At 45.2% G+C, this 20,395-nt stretch overlaps 1 protein-coding gene and 1 long non-coding RNA gene across 16 annotated transcripts in view; both read right to left on the reverse strand.

Annotated features, from left to right (window-relative positions):
- NEDD4L (NEDD4 like E3 ubiquitin protein ligase) overlaps nucleotides 1–20,395 on the reverse strand; it is a 344,201-nt gene that overhangs the window by 110,773 nt on the left and 213,033 nt on the right. The window lies entirely within an intron of this gene.
- Nucleotides 3,260–5,479, reverse strand: LOC121032883 (uncharacterized). The gene is made up of 3 exons (XR_005791573.1): nucleotides 5,468–5,479; nucleotides 5,156–5,161; nucleotides 3,260–4,465 (listed from the first exon to the last, which is right to left on the reverse strand). It is a non-coding gene; the product is annotated as an uncharacterized LOC121032883 (long non-coding RNA).

Here is a 20,395-nt window from a genome sequence, read left to right on the forward strand (position 1 = left end):
CTTCGGTTCAGGTCATGATCTCACGGTGCGTGGGTTCGAGCCCCGTGTTGAGCCCGCTTTGGATTCTGTGTCTCCCTATCTCTCTCTGCCCCTCCCCTGCTCATGCTCTGTCTCTCTCTCTCTCTCAAAAAGAAACAAACATTAAAAAAAAAAAAAAGATTCTAGTAATCAAAATACGAAGAATTCAACAAATGGAATGCTTTGGGCTCATTGGTTCTCCACCTTTCTTCCTATCCAGACGTGACACTGGTATTAGCCACGCACCCCAAGGCTGTAATCCAGGAGCACCCAGGGTTACCAGCGATTTCCTCAGAGAAAACTATTCATTTCCCACTGCCCCTCTCACTCAGCACCTTTGGAGATGCACCTGAGGATGAGGGTTATCAGAGAAAAACCTGGACTGTGAGCTACTTTATACACAAAGCGATCCTTTGTAAATACGTGCAATTGGCTGTCAAATTTACTCGGGGAACCGTTCACAAGTGAGGCAGCTCGTTCATTCTCACAGCTCATCTAGATAAATGCACGTGCAAATGAACTTAGTAGGGCTGCAGAAGAAAGGTGTCAATCCTCAGAATAAAATAGCAAACACTTTACATTATACCTACACTCGGACCCAAGATACGGTGCCTAATTATGAGCCTTTTCTTTTGTCTGTACACTTATTTTTACACCCCTGGATATGTGGTGTAAGGAATCAAGCGGAATCTATATTGAGCACATGGCAACACTGGCAGACTTTGTTTATCTGATACTTCTCTCTTCTAATTGGAGAAGGGACAAACCATGAGTTATCTGAGCCTTTCGGGGTTTTGGTAGCAAGATAGGAATATTTAGACCATGGAAAAAGTTATACAAGGAATGTCTGAAGTTTAAAACACTTTTCCTAGAACTTCCTGGTACTTTAAAATAAAATAAAATGTAAAACCCCTACAATGGTGCTGCTGATACCTATTTGGTTAGCATCCACCAGCGAGGTTTAGAACTAAAGCCAACACTGAATCCAAATTTCTTTCACGCTGCAAAGGGCGGACCGCGGTCTCTGTAGACAACACGCTGAAGGACAGAACACGGTTAAAAATCGCTTTCTTTCAGGATGGAACAAAGTTCTGTCATGAAATTATTACTAAATCCTGCTAAAGTCCACCTCACAGCCTTACGTAAGCTGTCGGACACTTATCTCTACAGTTGATTGCTTTTATAATTTTATTTTACGACATGAAAATTTATGGGCGGTTTTCTTTCAAACATCCTACAGTTAAAAAAAAAAAAAAACAAAAAAACAAAGGAAGAAAATAGAACCCAGCCTTTCAGCAGATGCTTTCTTTCTCTTCGTGGTTTGCCAGATAGATTTGTGTTCTCTTTTGTTCATGATATCTTAAGATACAGCACTGTATTTTTCAAAATAAACCTTGAAAGAACGAATGTAGAGCTTTCCCCCAGTCTACTGTTACATTTTTCTCCAAGTCAGTAGGAGAACAGCAAGATCTCAGGAAGAACCACTTACTGGGTGGGCAAATTCGTCAGGCATGAACTGGCAAAGTTCTACCGTAATTCGATTTTAAAAGCTTATTTCCTTTTAATAGTCAAGATCACGTTCAGCTGTAAAGGAACCCAGAGTGTGAACAGGACACCTGATTATCATTATTGCCTTGGTCTGTTTTTTTGTTTTTCTTTTTTTTAATGGTTCAAAGAGAATTCTTCCCACCATCTTTGTTAGAAAGAGCAAAAGAGCTCTATCCTTGGCTCACTCATTGTTCTTCCCAGCAAAATACAGGCATGTGCGCGCGCGCGCGCGCACACACACACACACACACACACACACACAAAACTTATAAAAGGATATTCACCAGAATTAAAACCCCAGCACACGGCCTCAACTGTCTACCAAGTCTGAGGTTTTCTATTTGACAAAAACGCATGATGCATAAGGAAGGAAGTGGAAATACTCACTACAAAACTCATTTAGACTTCAGTTTCAAAAATATTTATAAAATCGAAGATTTGTGGGCAGCCTGGGAACATGAAAAGCAGTGTGAGCTGGGGTTTCGATTCTGTTATATAAACTCAGAACCTAATTAATTTGTTCAGAAATGTCCTGTAGTACAGAGAGGAACCCCTGATCAGGAGGACAAATGTCACCCACAGTCCGATGCCATCCTCCAGGGATGCCTACCACAATTCCACTCTGTGGACCCCACGATCAGGAAGCACATACTGGAAAAGCAATGGTATATTCTGCTTCCTCACCTCTTGCCAACTCATTTTACATGATGTTTACTATTTTTGAGACAGAGAAAGAGACAGAGAACAAGTGGGGGAGGAGCAGAGACAGAGAGGGAGCCACAGAAACCGAAGCAGGCTCCAGGCTCCGAGCTGTCAGCACAGAGCCCGACCCGGGGCTCGAACTCATGAACCGCGAGATCGTGACCTGAGCCAAAGTCGGACGCTCAACCGACGGAGCCACCCAGGCGCCCCTCAGCCCCATCTTTTAAACACAATCACTGACCAAAGCTTTGTCCTCTATTTATCTGTAAGTCAAGCATGCAGTTGTCTGAATTCTTTGGCAGTGGGCAAACAGAAATAAAGGAGAATGGAATTTCATGCTGGGTTAAGAGCTGCCTTTCTGATCATATAGACCTTTATTAAGCTCCTCAGCATTTGCGCAAGTTTAAATGAGAACAAAGTTAAACCTGAACAATGTCAAACTGTAAGGGTCCAGTAAAAAAGTTAAAGAAGCGTTTTAGAATAGCTCTCCTAGCTCTCCAATTAAGCTTCAGCCAAATTCCTTGTGTGTCCAAGTCCGTGCCAGTAAAAAGGTAATATAATTACAGTCAAAGGACGATGAAACGAGCCATGTATCCCTGGCCTTCTGGGAAAATCTCCACTGGTCCCCATACATGAGAATCCCCCAATGCAGGTAAATGCACACGAGGAAGAGCTCGCGTCTTCATCACCGCAGCCCCAACGGGTCACACGGACCTCAGCGATGCTAGCATTCGAACGCTTATTCAAAGGGACCCATCTCGATTAGCACTACTGCGTGCTGTAGATCAGCCACCAATTCGATACCCCAGAGCTGCTGGGACTATTGTTAACTTTGTGAAACCCTGAGTGTTTTTGGATTTCCCTCCTCCGCGTGCGGGAACACTTTGTTTTCTGCTGCTAGACGCCACGCTATCAACAGGATAAAGAATATAAACTATGGGGGCGCCTGGGTGGCTCAGTCAGTTGGGCATCCGACTTCGGCTCAGGTCATGATCTCACGGCCCGGGGGCTTGAGCCCTGCTTCGGGCTCTGTGCTGACAGCTCAGAGCCTGGAGCCTGCTTCGGATTCTGTGTCTCCCTCTGTCTCTTATCTCTCTATATAAACTCTATAAAGATAATTTATTATTTTCATAGAAGGCCTTTGTTATCTTTAAGACACCCCCCCCCCAGACACAAGTCTGTGACTAAATTAAATGCAAACAGGTAAAAAGAAAATAAAAATAACATGGTAGTTTACATAAACTATTTAAGAACTACTTCACATCAAACTCCTTTTCCAGAGACGGACAGCACAGTTTCACAGATGGCAAGCAAATGTCTGCTGGGGTGCTGATAGTTCCCCCAAAGTCTGCCTAGAGAGGTGTCTCCCACATTCTAAAGAACCTAGCACTTCTGCAGGGACACATGCAGCAAATGTTTCGAGAGCTCACCTTATATACTTCGATCAGCAAAAATAATTTAGAGTTGACTATATAAAGGTTTCCGTGATCAAGACGTGTATTCTTTCCCACCCTCGACTTAAACACATGGACGCCACGTGGGTCAGAGAGCGTGCCCACAGGCAAAGCGCTCCGGTATTTCTGAAAGGCACATCAGTACTGAAGAACATGAAGGTCTGGAAAGGGTGTGCAGCTACTGAGAAGTTCGTTTTTATCGCAAGTGAGGAGACTGCACTTAATAAGTGTTCTATTTACTGTGTCATCAAGGTAACAGCTCATTAAATAGGCTGTTTGGATGAGATGTATAGGGTCAAGTGCTGAAAAGAATGAGGAAGCAGGCCGTGAGAAATTCAGCTCACCTAATAACTTACGTTCATTTCCACATTCTGTTTTCATAAAAGAGCTTAATGAAAAGGGCTTGATTTTGGGGGAAAAAAAAAATCATATGAAAACAAGAGGACAGGTTTTAAGATCCGTGTTTTAGAGTGGGAAAGTCCATTTTACTAACCGGACTAATCTAAAATTTCTCCTAGACGGATGTTAGAAACTTCCAGCATGACTGAATGAGAGTTGACTATTTATTGTATGGATTTCATAGGTCACCTCCAGGATTGATTTCTTTCTACCTTAATTGAGCAGTATCAGAGCCTGGCCTCAGGAGAAGACTGAGGGCATGGGAAGTAACCCAATGTTAGGGAAATTGACAAGGCAAAAGATGTCAATTTGCCTGGTGGATTTTTGTGTATTTTCCAACAATCCTAACAGACAATTTAGAACAGTGAACATCATTTATCTAAGGAGGTCCTCCCACCCCCAACCCTTCTGACAACAAAAGTAACAACTTCTAGTAACTCCTAGAATGTGGCAAAGTTGAGGCATTCAGGGAAAAACTTGATGATCTAAAAGGCCATTTTCCTGAAACAGACATAGGAGTAAGGGCTGCCTTTTCCTGTTAAGAGTCTCAGGCGGATTTTGTTCATTCAGTCAGTCAGCAAGTATTTACTGCCTGTTATCTTCAATACACGGCAGCAGGTACCAAGAGACATGATGCTGGATCCATGGGTAAAAACGAGGCGAAGAAAAGACCAGAAAGAACCAGCATGGAACCCAGAAAGTTACTGGGCATCTTCATCAACACTCTTTCCATTTACAGACTTCCTTCCTTCGTGATGTGGGTAATAATGAAAATGGAAATGTGTCAATGGCTCCAACCAGAAGAAAGTTAACTGGAGTTCACCAAAATGACCATGCCATCTTATGACTTCTCTTAAATTGAAAATATTGAAAATACTTCTGCCTATGACCAAACATTACAAAGAAACGCTATTACTATCAGATTGTGAAGTCACGTTCATAGGCTTACTGGAAAAGGAAAACACGAAATCAGTATAAACTCAAAGTATCAAGGGGTTCCTGGGTGGCTCAGTTGGTTGTGTCTGACTCTTGACTTTGGGCTTAGCTCATGACCTCACAGTTTGTGAGGGGGATTCTCTCTCCCCGTCAAACCCTGCTTGTGTGCGCGCTCTCTCCAAATAAACTTAAACACACACACACACACACACACACACACACACACACCTCAAACCTTACAGCTATCAGGAAAACTGTATAAAGCTCTGGTAATTTACTGTAATATGAGCTGGGATTTTATATTTTTTCCTTATTTATTTGAAGTAAACAAGAGGGTTGGGATTGGATACAAGGGCAGTATTTACTCTCATCATTAAGGCAAAACGTTTACAGGATAGGTCTTAACACACTGTTTTCCAACACAGGCACACACATACCTACAGACTTTAATTTTGGTAGAATTCCAAAAACGAATACAGATTTTGTCAGGTTTGGTATGCAAGCCTTATCTTTTCAGATAGCACATCCATTTCCTGAGCACAGGGTCCATTCCTTCAACTAAATAATAACGCTGCAGAATATTAATAGAAAGTAAGAACGCCATGAGGACCTGCTCATTACGGCTGCAGTAAAACTCTCCACCTGTGGGTACGTACAGTGCTACTTGGGTATGGCTCTACTTGTTGGTTATATAATGGAACAAATTAAAAATAGGAACCCAAGGCCACGATAAAGCCAAGGGGTATCTGGCGAAAGGAGAGAAAAAGATTCCATAACCCTTGATACATAATAATCCTCTCCGTGGAAAAGGACACGAGGGAGCAGAAGTACACGTTCCCCCTCAACAAAGGGGGATGATTTCGTGCCCAATGGCAGTCCTGATGTTGTACAAAAAGAAATACGTGAAGACACTTGAGATCTACTTCCAAACAGCATTACGATACCCCGAGGAAATCTGTTACCAGTGTAAGGATACCAAGTCCGGGGGCACCTGGGTGGCTCAGTCAGTTGTGTCCGACTCTTGATTTCAGCTCAGGTCATGATCTCAAGGTTCTCGAGTTCAAGCCCCACATGTTGGGCTCTGTGCTGACAGTGAGGAGCCTGCTTGGGATTCTCTCTCTGCCTCTCTCTCAAAATAGATTTAAAAAAACAAACCACCAACAACAAAAGGATAGCAAGTCCGTTATTTCTCAAAGCAAAGAGATTTTCCAGGGTTGCCTAGGTGGCTCAGTTGGTTAAGTGTCCGACTTTGGCTCAGGTCATGATCTCACTGCTCATGGGTTCCAGCCCCATGTCAGGCCCCGTGCCCACAGCTCGGAGCCTGGAGCCTGCTTCGGATTCTGTGTCTCCCTCTCTCTGCCCCCGCCCCCTTGCTCTCCTTCTCAAAAATAAACAAACATTAAAAAAAGCTTTTTTTAAAAAGAGATTTTACAATCCCTGAATTAAATTGTCCTTGTCACTTTCCCTGCCCTAAGTGACTATGTTACAATGCCCTGATTGAGTCGGTAGAATGAGGAAGAGCCCATCAGAGCGCTTGCCAAGTTTTCGTGTTGAAAACCACCTAGCCACAGACCAATGTGCAGATCAATTCTCCTTTTTGCCATCAAGAGAGACTATAAAAGATCCCAAAGTAAAAAGAAGTGGCCCACTGAATTCTTTCGGTCATCATTTAGCCTGCTAAATCTCGGAAACTTGGAAGTCAGTCTCTGCAACATTACAACCAAGAGATGCTTTCCCATTAAGTTGTGAAAAGGAGGATAATTATGTTTGCCTATAATGCTCTCCCCTCCAATGAGTTCAACTGCTGTTATTACCACTCTTTCAGCACAAGATGAACCAATGTGTAGCACGTATTTGACCCCTGGAGAAGAAAATCTTCAACAAGTACTCTTGCTGTATATTTCTACGTCGTCGGTGGCCATTAAGAAAGTCTCAAGTATTAAGCTAATTAGAACAAATACAGCATTTCAACAGTTTGGGTGGCGTATAATGTCAGGATAGCTCATGTATCCACAAAATAGATCAGAATTTACTGACTTTTAACTCATTAACTCTAAAACAGTTAAAGAATTAACCAATAGAACAGTGTTTACAAACTTAAATTTTTTGTTTTTGACCTTTACTCATTTTTGAGAGACACAGACAGAGTATGAGTCGGGGAGGAGCAGCGAGAGAGGGAGACAGAATCCGAAGCAGGCTCCAGGCTCTGAGCTGTCAGCACAGAGCCCGATGCGGGGCTCGATCTCAAGACCGTGAGATCATGACCTGAGCTGAAGTCATAAACACTTAACTGACTGAGCCACCCAGGCGCCCCAAGTGTTTACTAACTTTAAAATGTACTTATTATGATGGTTCTACAAAAATAATTAGATATGAAGTGTCTTAAAAAAAAAAAAAGACCCAGTAAAATAAATAAATACCAAGTTTTACCAGACCATCAGAATGCATCTGGACTCGAGTAAGAATTCTACCATTTTGAGATGTTCAATTTCACAGCACACCCAATCTGTGGACAAAAGGGCATCAAGAACACAGGTTCACGTGGAGTTTGTGTTCTTCAAAACACTCCTGGGTACAGCATTTCACTGCTGAGTTGACTTCCCAGTGATCGCCAGCGTGATCCATTTACTGGAGACACAAACCACTTTACCACCAGCCAGGAGGCCCCAGCACCAGAAGCATATGATAGGAAGACACACAAGTCTGGTGTTCACAGGCAAGAGGAAGGGGAGAACTTCATCTGGGGAAAACGGGACAGCTTGGTAAGCACTTCGCACCTCCTTCTCTGGCGCTGTCCAATTAAGCAATCCTTTGCTTAAAGCATCTACTCAGAATTTTTAATATCCCGTGGATCCTGACCCTGAAAGACGTTAGCATGCATTCCAGGGACAGACTGGGTGCAGATGTGCTGTGTGCAGAGAGAGGAAAGCAAGCACAAGAATGCCCCACGAGAACACACACATGCAAGAGCACGAGAGGTCACCAGCACCTAGAAGTGAACAGCCTGGTACCCAGTCATGCGGCAGGCACCAGCTCCCCATCTGGTTGCGTGTAACCTGCAGCTCCGCCGACGGGAGGCCTGCAGGCGTCCAGAGCGTCCTTCTCTACGGCAATAGTGAAAAAGCAGGTGTATACTTAACAAGATATCCAGACATACAGGTTAGCCACATGGTTTAACTTGTAAGCATCAATTACACAAAAGTTTTTCAGAGTAAGGAAATTAAGTGCTTGGCAAAACATCTTTCCTGAGAATAACGGCTGAGGCAAAATCAGCCTGCCCCGAAGACCAGATGTTGCCACAAGGGGCAAGCACTGATGGAAGCTGCCAGCACTTTCACCCACGTCCAGTTCTTCCTCCCCCATCACTGGTAAAACCAGCTCCGGTCCCCAAGGCTTTTTACCCCACCAAAACATTTTCTCCTGGATAACCACCTGCAGCAGTATATACTACAGACAGATCATTCAGATTTTTCCTCCAGTCCCTGAATTCATCTTCTTGCTAATGCTAAGTTTACACTAACATGTTTTACCCTTCATATCCAGGGCTGGGACATGAGAAACATTTGCTGAAAGCTACTTCCAGATGAGGTGGGGGGCAGTGGGGGGAGGGGAACCGAGGAGATTACTCCAACAGAATTTCTCTGCAAGCAGCGTTAGACTTCATCTTGGCTAGGACCCAAATTCCCCCGACGGGGCCCTTGGTTTGATTTCCCCAGTAGCGGTGCTTGCCAGGACCGGGAAAAATGCTAAAAAGTATGCTGACGCATGGATGAGTTCGTTAAGGTTGAAGTATCACAGCTTGCGAAGCTTCGACAACAGAAACTTCTGGTCTCACAGTTACAGAGGCTGGAAGTCTGACCTCCACGTGTCAGCAGGGCTGGTCCTGCGGACAGACGTGAAGGAGCATCGGTTCCACGGTGCCCCCCGGCTCCCGGAGGTTTGCCGCCAGTCTGTTTTTGGCGTTCCTTAGCTTCTGTTTCGTCACCCTGCCCTCTGCCTTCCTTGACGTGACATTCTCCCTACTTGTGTCCCAATTTCCCTTTTTTATAAAGACACCAAGCATATTGATTCGGGGCCCACTTGAATGGCCTCGTCTTAGCCTGCAAAAAGGCCCTATTTCCAGATGAGGTCATATTTTTATGCTGTTGGGGTTAGGACTTCGACCGCTCTTCCACCCCTAACAATTGGCCAGGTAAGCTACTTTCTCAAAAGGGATTTTTTATGGATCCAGTGGACGGTTTGTAGTATCAGCAGGGGGCTGGGGGGGGGGGGGGCCCCCCCCGAGGGGTTCTTTAAGAGGAGGGATTTTTTTTTTTTTTTTATTGCTCCCAAGTCTCATGATCATTAAGGTGGATGCATGAATGGGGTGTGCTATGGTCACAAAGGCTGTTCTCAAATATCCCACTTCTTCTCCTTCTAAGCAATGGCCGACATTCATTTCTCCAATGGGAAGTTGGGCAGAAGCCTTCATGAACAACGTGCAACGTGTGACGTTCCTTTCCCCTACGGCAGTGATGGTGGAAGCAAACGTCATCACCGTGGGGACTCGGTGACCACAAAGAGCACTGTTCCCCAGCTAACGATTGCTGGACGTGGGTCACGAAGCAAGGGACTAAATCTCTGTGGTCTAATGCACTGAGATTTTGTCTGTTTCTGAAGCACAACCCAGCGCGACGCAGATGAGAATTCCCTATGTTGAATTCTTGCTCTGTTCCCTCGGGTTTCTCTCTGTTACGTCATCAGGAAAGGGAAGTCCGTCACATGCGTTCATATAAAGTGACAGGCCCAATGGCAGAATGTCACGTCAGTCTGAGCCACTCTGCCCCAGGCCCTGAGAGCATTCACACTCAACCGGGGATCAAAACCCGCGAGAGAGTTGAACACCATCAGGACCCAGTCGGGTCAGCTCAGAGGGATAAGTCACACAAAGCAAAATTCGTTCATTCACTCGTTTAGCCATTCGGTGGGTGTCAATTTTTTATTTAAATCAATTGATCGTATCCAAAATGTACAGACTTACTTTGGATTTAATTTCAGTCACTGCAAAGAGTATTTTGTGGATCTTTTTTTTGGCGATTCATTACATTCATTTACATTTCTTGGAGTATAAATTTCAGCGGCATTTAAAATCAAACAGATGAATAAACGGTTCCCTTAAGATCATGAGAAGTAGTCAATTCTTTTTAGAAAAAACTCCTGCCTCTACTCTGTGGTGGCAGAACCGGATTTAACCAGCTACAGGACAGAATTTTAACCAGACTAGAAGACATTCCTTATTGCCAGAAATGCCATGAACAGATGGAAAAATAAACAAGCAGAAACTACATACTACTCATTCTGACATTTTGTTGGAATTGTAAAATCAACTTTACCTTTTAACTAAAAATTATGTTTCTTAAGCAATTTAAAAATTGCTCTAATGGGTCACTGTAGTGTCACAAAGGGGTGGGGTGGGGTGGTGCGTTTTATTCTCCAACACAATTTTCCGAAGGTTAGGGAAAATTTTTGTTGACTTGTGCAGGAAACACCGCTCATCTTAGCACTGTATGCAGGCATGGAGGCCTAGGAGAAGAAAGGATTGCCTAATGCCTAATGATTAAAAGAAATGTTTGAAGAAGGGAACCATGAGGTCAAAGTTAGGACAAAAGCATAATGAAAAGTAGGCAGAGTCACAAGAGGAAACAAAAGCCACTTCCATAGGGTTTCACATTCTGCACTCCACGGTAACACTAACAAATGTATTTCCCTGGAAGCCTACCCATTTCCTCAGGGCTACTGATTCCTTGCAGATTAAAAAAAAGAAAAAGAAAAGAAGAAAAAAAAAAAAGAATTGAAGCTGCAGCAGAGTTTAGAAAGCATCACAGAAGTGGAAATGGTTAATTATGACGTAACTCATTTTTTATTAATCTTTCACTAAGTTCCATTGTCTATTTTTTATTATTTTTAGAGACAGAGGGAGACAGAGAGAGTGAATCTCAAGCAGACTCCACATTGAGCAAGGAGTCTGAAGCAGGGCTCGATCCCACAGGCCTAGGATAATGACCCGAGCTGAAATCAAGAATCAGATACTCAACCGACTGAGCCACCCAGGCGCCCCTAAATTCCATCTTTTAAATGCCTCTCAAGTAGGTAGCAGAGAAGGAATACTGACTGGCTCTGGGTGATACAAGCGATTCTGGTTTTCCTACTTCTGAATTCTTCTACAACGAACACGTATCAATTTCGGTCGGATACAGAGAAAAGACGTACTTCATATAACTTAAGGACTATGTCTCAGATTCATTCCTCATTTCCAATTCCCTCTGCCCCCTGCCTCCACCTCTGCCGCTGTAACTTCCTACTGACAACACATCAGCAGCTTTCTGGAAAGGCTCCATGAGTCAGCCTGTCCAAGTGGTTAAGTCTATACAACTTACCACCCCCCACAGACCTCTATTTATGCCTAACTCCTCCCACCCAACCTGCTTCTGGAGTGCCCACCAGCTTTTCTTTGTTTATTCAAATCAAACCAAGAAGCCTGGGGGGCGCCTGGGGGGCCCCGTTGGTTAAGTATCCAACTTCGACTCAGGTCATGATCTCACAGTTCGTGAGAGTTTGAGCCCCGTTGTCAGGCTCTGTGTTGACAGCTCAGAGCCTGGCGCCTGCTTTGGATTCTGTGTCTCCCTCTCTCTCTGCCCTCCCCAGCTTGCACTCTCTCTCAAAAATAAGTAATAAACATTAAACATTTTTTTAAATTGTGTACACATGAAAGAAAAGAAAACAAAACCCAAGAACCCTGGAGTCCCGCTCATACCTTCTCTTTTCTCTACATGGTACCCTGCTCATGGCCCTGCAGGCCAGGCCCACCCCATCAGTTCTCTCTCGGCTACACACGAGAACAAGTGGGAAACCACATCGTCAACAGAGGCACACTACAAAGGCCACGTGGAGGAGGCCTTTTCTAACTTAAAAGGCGATGCCCACAGCACCTCCTATACAGTGTAGATTCAAAGCTGGAACGAGAGTCCTCTTCGCAGAACACGTTTCGTGATGAAGGGGGCGGAATCCTGAGAACAATACTTGGCCTCGCTTCGAGCAGAGACCAAGAAATTCCGAGAGGCTTCCTCTCCAACAAAATCTGTGTATTTCACAATCAACAGTGTATAATGTGGTCTGTTCTAAACAGACTCTCAGTAGAGGCCTGACCTATTTACTATCTGGCAACTTTAAAGTTTACGATCTACAACTTTACAGAAAAAGTTGGCCGACTCCCGATTTAGAACATAAAGCAAATTCTCGTCAAATCAAGCAGTCAACTATGTCCAGTATCCTGGTCAACGGTGCCAAAACTTCGCCCTCAAATGGCACAGATGTCCTCCCAGGCCCTCGCCCCGACCAAAAATCCCGACATCCTAGGCAACAGCCTCTCTACACATCCCTGCTTCTACCTCCTTCTCCAGTCTTTCCTCCTGTCACCCAGCGCCTCATTTCCAACACTGGCCTACTCACCTGCAATTTTGTCTCCACGCCTCTTGCTAGAACGCCCTCTCTGTGCATCTTAAGTCCCGTGCGCTCTTCCAGATCCATTCACACCTCTCTTCCTCCGCAGCCTGTCGGCTTTTCCTCGGTTGTGAGAATCCACAGCTTTTAGCCCCATCTTCCTCCGGCTTGGAACGTTCACTACTTTGATGAGCACACGCTGTCCTGCCCGCCTCTCCCCTTAGACTGTAAGCTCTCAGCCGGGGCGGGCATCCCCTTGGACTCCCTCACCTTAACTACAAATTAACAAACATTTCTTAGAGTGAAAGAAGCCAAATATAGAGTCACTGTGTGACCAGTTCATTCCGAAAACCTCCAACTTCACGTTGAAAAATTTTCAACTTCGTTTGAGAGAAGACAGATTTGCAAACATCAGTGGGGTGGGTGGAGGGAGGAGTGGGGCACACTGAAGGGACAAGGGTCCCGTTAGTGGGGGACTGAGCAAAAGGGGAGGGAGGGCATCCTGAGCAGAGAGGCCGGGGGGAATATGGGTGGACAGAAGTATGCTCTACCAGAGGATGTCTGTGGGGACAGGGGAGCCGAGCCCCACAAGGTGGGAAATGCCCCACAAGGTGGGAAATGCAAACAGATTTATTGCAGTGATAAGAGACCGCCACTCTGGGGTTGCAGCAAAACGTGAGCCGATGTTTACAGTTCAGAAGACCACACTCCTGGGCTACAGTGTGCAAGATGGATGAGAGGAGTCAGTCTAGAGGTGATCAGGAGTCTCACCAGTTAGGAAACTACTGTCCCAGATAGGAACCTGGCCACAGCAGTGGTGGGGAGTGGGGGGGGGGGCCCAAGACGGGAGAAGCAGAATGAGCAAGGCCTTGACACTTGATGTAGAAAAAGAGTTAAGATGCATCCAAAGTTCCTTTTTTTATTTTTTTTTATTTTTAATGTTTATTTATTTATGTTTGAGAGAGCGAGTGAGTGCAGACAAGTAAGTGGTGGCCGGGCAGAGAGACACAGAATCCAAAGCAGGCTCCAGGCTCTGAGCTGTCAGCACAGAGCCTGGCACGGAGCTCGAACTCATAAACTGTGAGATCGTGACCTGAGCCGAAGTTGGACGCGTAACGGACTGAACCACCCAGACGCCCCATGGTATGTCCCAAGTGTCTCATCTTCAATTGGCTTTGGTCAGAAGTCAGACCCCAAACTCCAGAACTGACTACATTATACGCGGTTAGTTGTGAAATACACAGATTTCCAACGAAGAGAAAGCCTGTGAACTTTTTAGGTCTACCTGAGGTTCAATGCTATCAAAGAACCACATGGGATTGCAGACACACTTCAACATTTTTTAGTCATTTAAAAAAAAAAAAAAAAAGGCCAACAACACTGCAACTGAAAGTAAAAGCTAGGGAGAAAATATTTCCGAAGTTGCCAGTTTTTAGGAGGCACTGTGCAACATTTCTTAGACTAAGGTTTTTCAAAGTAGACCATGGACCTCCAGGAGTGCTTAGACAAATTGGAAGTTTTTGACCACAACCCACCGAGCTAATCCAACCAGTTTAAACTATCACAGTGGCCCAGAAGTAGTTAAAAATAGGCTAGCAGAATATACATACCAATGGATTTCAAACAGCACATACAGCATCTCAAGATATAAAACATACTCCTAGGATATTTTATCATTATACATTTTATATATTTTAACGTAGGATACCCATCTTCATAGTCGCTCAAGGTTAAAGATGATAAAAAATGTAATTCAGGTTAATTTTTGCAAAACCTGAGAAGCAACCTTGGGAGCAGAGTCTGAAAGCCACAGGTCTTAATTACTTCATTTATACCCGCTCGAGGGCAGGCCATAGATGCAAATGTAACCGAGGACCTACCCAGCCATTAGTATCTGGCAACTACCTACTAGAAAGGGATGAACGGTCACATTACAAGTCAGGATCTACCACGTTGCCTGGCCGACGACCTTTCCACTGCTACCAGCCACCTCTAACTGACGGGACACAGTCCCGCCCCAGAGCACCCACTCCAACCACACACCCCGTGCATCCCTCCCCGGGGAACCGAGCTCCTGACATTCAGGCTAGAGCTTGCCTTTCGCTGCCACCTCGGCGATTTTTCCAGAATTACCATCCTCGATTTTATTTGTTGCTTCTAGCTGGAAAGCATTTTTTTCATTCCTTTCCCACCAGATTAGAGTGTCCGGATCAAAGCCCCCAAGGACAGAGTCGGCCCAGAGAAGCCAAGGCTAACATGCTTCGCCTTCCAAAGCCAAGTACCTTTTCTTCTCAACAAGGGTTCTTACCCAGGCCTGTCATGAATTCTCTCCCTTCTGACCTGGCTGCATGTCTGCCAGGCCTTGGGTAGCACAGCCAGCCTGGACCCTGGCACTGAGAAATAAATACTCTCCAGGGAAAAAAAAACAAAGTTCCTCTACACAGAAATATTTGAGCAATTGCAGGACATGGTCTACCGGATGAAAATGCCCTAGCACGACTGCATCAAAGTTCCTAACCATAGACACCCGACACGTTCCGACAATGATATACCCAGGGCCGGCGACGTGTGCGCAGTTCAGATCCACTTTGTTCGTGACAACATGTGGCCTGCCTTAGCTGCATCAGCCTAAAATCCTTCTCGGGTCATTTTTTGGGGGAAAAAAGGAACTCTTGACATCTTCTAGTAAGGATTTTATTATCAGTCACGTAATCAGCCACATTAGTAAAGCCTATAACTCTTCAAGTATGCCATTTATTCCTCCCAGAGACTCTAATGCAAGTGTAATCATTTTACACACCCAGAGGTGGACTCAGAAGACTGTAATGGCCAGGGGTCACGGCAGTGGCTGAAAAAGGACCTTAAATCTCACGCGTTATTTACATACTACACTTCAGTGGGCTATTTTTAAGACTCCCAACAAAATCTAGACCTAAAGCCAGTGTTAGTTTTTGTTCCCAATGACTTGAAAAAGAATCTTTAATAAAACATTAGTATAAGAAGCATGGAAAGAAGCCCAAGACTTTAAGTAACAAATTGTTGCTGCCAGTGCTGGTCCAGAAAGTGCCAGAAAGAGGACGGACAAGCTGAGACTCTGTCACTGCTGTCATCAGCTGCCCCCAGGTGAGTCTAACGAACAGCCAGGGTTGCAAGTGCGTGATGCTCAGTCTTCCTGCCCTCCTCCACCCCGTCCTTCTCCAAATCAAATACCTGTGACCCACAAGTCTGGATCAGTTCACAAGTAAGGGGTCTGGTCCCACGGTTGTTGAGGCTGCAGGGACAGGATGGCCATCAGCAGCAGCCCTCACCGCATGCAGGTGACTCAGGCGGTGGTGGGGGCTGAGGGCGGGGCCCTGACTCAGCTGCCAGACCGTGACTCCCTGAGAATGAAGACAGAACATCAAGCTGCCCTACGACACACAGCTTCCTGCTCAGGATCTAGGACTTGAGCTGCGGATCGTTTCCAATTGCTCAAAAGATAGGAAATCCTTTGCTTGTCAAAAAAAATGTTTTTCTGGTCTAAAAGTGTGTGTGTGCGTGCATGTGTGTGTGTGTGTGTGTGTGCAGGTGGTTAATCACATAACATGGAGAAAACAAATTAACGTACGGAGACATGGTTTGCCATGGACACTGTTGTGATTTTAAACAGAACAGATTTTGCTTCACAGTCAGCTTAGTTAAATCACATGTAACATGAATCAAATCACTGTCCAAACTGAAGTGATCCTATTTACTGAGGACCTACTATACATAAGACATTTTATTTACTGTTCTAGCTACAAAGGCCTACAGAACATGGTAAATGAACGTTTCCCGAACGCTGAAATCCCCTGGCATTGGAGACGGAAGAAAACGAAGATGCCACAGTAAGCCATTCTTTATTATTTGGAAGAAGTCCCTCACTACTCACCTATGAAACCAGATTTTAACAGATTTTAGCCTGCGTCTCTGTGCAGGCCCAGGCTAATAACACTCCTCCTGCTGCAACTTCTGAAAGTATGACGCGTTTCCTTGAACTAGCTCTCCCCTTCAAGCTGACTAATTGCACTCCTGAGAGCAAACCCCCGACTCCCCCTCCTCCTCCGGGCCCCTGCAGTTGTGTTTCAGCTGTCCGCACCAAGTGTATCCCTGAGCTATGTGGCCTGCTCCTCCTGTGCGCGGCCACCCCCTCCGGCTTCCGGGAAAACAGCTGCCCGGGGACTCGGCCACCCCACATGGCCACCCCACGCTCCCGGGCTCACCTACGGGAGGCGGCCCTGCTGCCCGGGCCAAGTTTAAATTCCCCGGGGGCTAGCGATTCAAGGCACTGTCCGTTTTGGTTATCGGCTGCTAACAACCCACCCGGCAACTCAGGAGCTTAAAACCACAACCGCCATGTGTTATTTCTCACACGTCTGTAGACTTGACCGGGCAGCCCGCGATCTCTCCGGGGCTGTGGTCAGATGCGACCGGGGTGGGAACAGCCAACGCCGTTCGCCCTGTCCGTGTGGCATTTTGGTGCGGGGGGGGGGGGGGGGGGAAGCGCTGGAACTTGCATGAGGCTAACGGGCTTCTCATGGCAGCGGGATCCTCAAAGCACACATTTCCCAAAGACAGGAAGCAGCAGCCGTCGGTCCTTGAAAGGCTTCAGTGCGGAAGCAGCCCAGCCTCACTGTCACTGCATTCGCGGGGGACAGAGAGGCACGTGTGGCATCCTCTCTGCCGCACCGTCTTCCGTGTGTCCCCTGAGCAGGGTCCATGGATGGCACAAGCCAACCCTGGCTGTTCGTAAGACCATGGTCTCAGGGCAGGACCTAAACGCTGCGCTGACGGTCACACAGCCCACCATTCTGGTCCGGAGTAAAGCACCTTGCAAGGTATCCAAGAGCAGAGGGTACGTGGTGGCAAAGCCGTATCAACGCGTCACCCAACTGTCAACCACACAGCATCTGCACACTGGACACAATCAGTTGTGCCCGGAAAATGAACCACCCAACAAAAACAGCTCAAACTTCTCTCCCAACTGTCTCAAAAGCGAAGGTGGAGTCTAAAGATGTGGGTGGTCTCACACACACTCCTGACTATACTGTCCCTACGATGGTATCTCACTAGAGACAAAATATATGGCATAAAATTTCGAAAGAAACACGAGAAAGTGGCTTCTCATCATCTGTAAAGGAGCGACAAGAGGAAGAGACCCTCTGTGAATCTCAAAGGTGACATTAGACCAGGACTTTTTTCTTCTAGAAATTCGAATAATTTTTTTTAAATTTTCTAAGTTTTATTTTTATTTATTTTGAGAGAGGGAGAGCGAGAGAGAGAGAGAGCGAGAGAGCGAGCATGAGTGGGGGAAGGACAGAGACGGAGAGAAAATCCCAAGCAGGCTCCACACTGTCAGTCCCGAGCCTGACGTGGGGCTCAAACCCAAGAACCGTGAGATCATGACCTGAGCTGAGGTCAAACACTTAACCGACTGGGCCACCCGGGTGCCCTGATTTCTACTTTTCCCAGCAGCTCCTTTATTTCCCTAGGTTCCAGAGCAGCAGAGTTAATTCAAGTTATTTTTATCTACCAAGGTGCCTCCATGTTATTAACAATCAGACAAGTGGACACATTCTGTGGCGTGAATGGTCTAGGGATCTAGACTGTTCTTTTAAGTCATCTTGGACCACTATCCCCTTCACTCCCTGCACACTCCAGCAGCACTGGGATCCCTTTTGTGCCTGACACACCCAGCCCTTCCCCTACAGCAGGACCTCTGTGCTTTGTGCCCAACTGCACTCCACCCACGTGGTCCCCCCCGCCTCCTTCTCAGGCGGTATCAGCCTCCGTCAGCTCAAGATGGGTTTGTCCCGGGCACCTTCCTTCAAGCAGGCCTCCCTATTATTCTGTCTCAGCTTCCTGTTTACTTCCTTTGGCATGCTTATGAAAATACGTAATTATTTTACTTATCAGTATCTTCTTGCTATTTATAATAACTACAATAGCTACAACGTAAGTCTACGAGCCGTGGCCACGTCGTCCTTACTCAATACTTCCATCTCCAGAATAGTCCCTGGAATGTAAAAGGAGTGCCGAAGGGTCACTTATCCTGCCTTTCAATGTTTATAAAACACAAACCACACGCCCTCCCGGACGCTAAACTGGGGAGGCAGAATTAAATAATATTAATTTTCTGCCCACATTATCAGTGACCTGTAGCCTGTTTCACAGCTATTACCTACTGACTCAGGTGGGGGACTGGATATTAGACTTCCTATTGAATCAGTGAAGAATTAACTTACAGATTTAATATTGTAATACCTTGACCTAAAGTAAGTCTGGACCGAAAAGCTACCTTTAATCTCACAGACCACTTTAAGCATCTTCAAAGTATATGAGGAAGGTCCATCAGAAGGAGAAAAATCAAGAGTAATGAAGCTTTAATATTTTTCCTAAATTTGGGATTTATCTTCCACACTGGGGAGGGTGTCCAATTCTTGAACTGCAGTCCTACATTTGAAGTTGCAATTTGCTGACAATCTCATTTCAAGCACATCCAAAATTAGCAACTAATTCTTTACACACACTTTATTAATAGACTCCTGAAATTCAGAGATTAGAGAGCAGCGCATTCAGTGTAGAGAGGGGGGAAATGTGCAAAAAAGATTTTAATGTAATTCTTATCGATCAAAGATAATCAATAAGGGAAACTACTGAACTACATTTTTATCTTCCCCCAAAGCAAAATACACAGACCAGTGTGTGCGATTACATGACTACTGAAGAAGTTCTTGATCCACAATCACCTGCACATCTTAATTTATGATTTGGCTTTAAAAATTTATAGAGATCTAAAGGGTAACCCTTTTTTTATTTTAAAATTTATTTTTTGCGAGTGAGCGGGTGCACGAGCAGGGGAGGGGCAGAGAGAAAGGGAGAGGGAGAATCCCACACTCATCACGTAGGGCTCAAACTCATGAACCATGAGATCTTGACCTGAGATGAAATCAAAGGTTGGACACTTAACCAACTAAACCACCCAGGCTGCCCTAAAGGGTGACTCTTAAATCATGACAATTCTGTGTCAGCTTAGTGAATATCAGAACTTTTTCAGAAATACATTCAGGGGAAAGGCAGCCATTACGAACAAGTGATCTTGGTTTGGCCTTCAAAAAAGAGAATAAACCACCCAAGCCTTTAAAGTCCTTTTAACTTAAGTCGTAAAAATAAAAGTGGCTGGCACCTGTCAGTCTAATGAATCATAAAATCTTCCTTAAGGATGGTTTTTATTGATTTTTTTTTCACAGTTCTTATATTCAGTACCGTAGAAAATTTACTAACCCTAAAGGAGAACAAAACCCAGAGAGCATTTAAAAAACTCAGATAACCTAAAAACGTGCTTGCCAATATAAATTTAGCGGATAGGTTCTCCGCTTATCCAATCCCTTACCATCTGTGGAGAATTTACATCTCCTCCTTCAGAGGGAACAATAAAGACAGCTAAGATTTATTAGGCACCAATCTGTGCCAGGAACCATGCTACACAGCTGGCACAGATTATCCTATTGAATGTTTAAACTTAAATCTTATAATAACCTATCTGATTCCAGACATGCTCCAAGGGGACAAAGAGGAGTGTTAACAGGCAAAGAGATGTGGGGGAGAAAGACACCAGACAAATCGAGACACTCAATTCAAAAAGAACACCTCAAATCCCTAACCTCAGCTATTCTTCTTTTATAAACAACCTTAACAAGAATACCCAAATACCTTCTAGTCCTTAGCGGATTGGACACAGTCAATTAGAAGAGGGAGGAGGGCTACTGCAGTGACAGCCCTAAGAAGGGGTAACTGATCAGCAAGAGAGGAGAAATGAGCATAAACAGCAAATTTATCTC

The sequence above is a fragment of the Herpailurus yagouaroundi genome, unplaced genomic scaffold (genome assembly GCF_014898765.1).
Source record: "Herpailurus yagouaroundi ecotype Mexico unplaced genomic scaffold, PumYag 142, whole genome shotgun sequence".
Classification (NCBI taxonomy): Eukaryota; Metazoa; Chordata; class Mammalia; order Carnivora; family Felidae; genus Herpailurus; species Herpailurus yagouaroundi.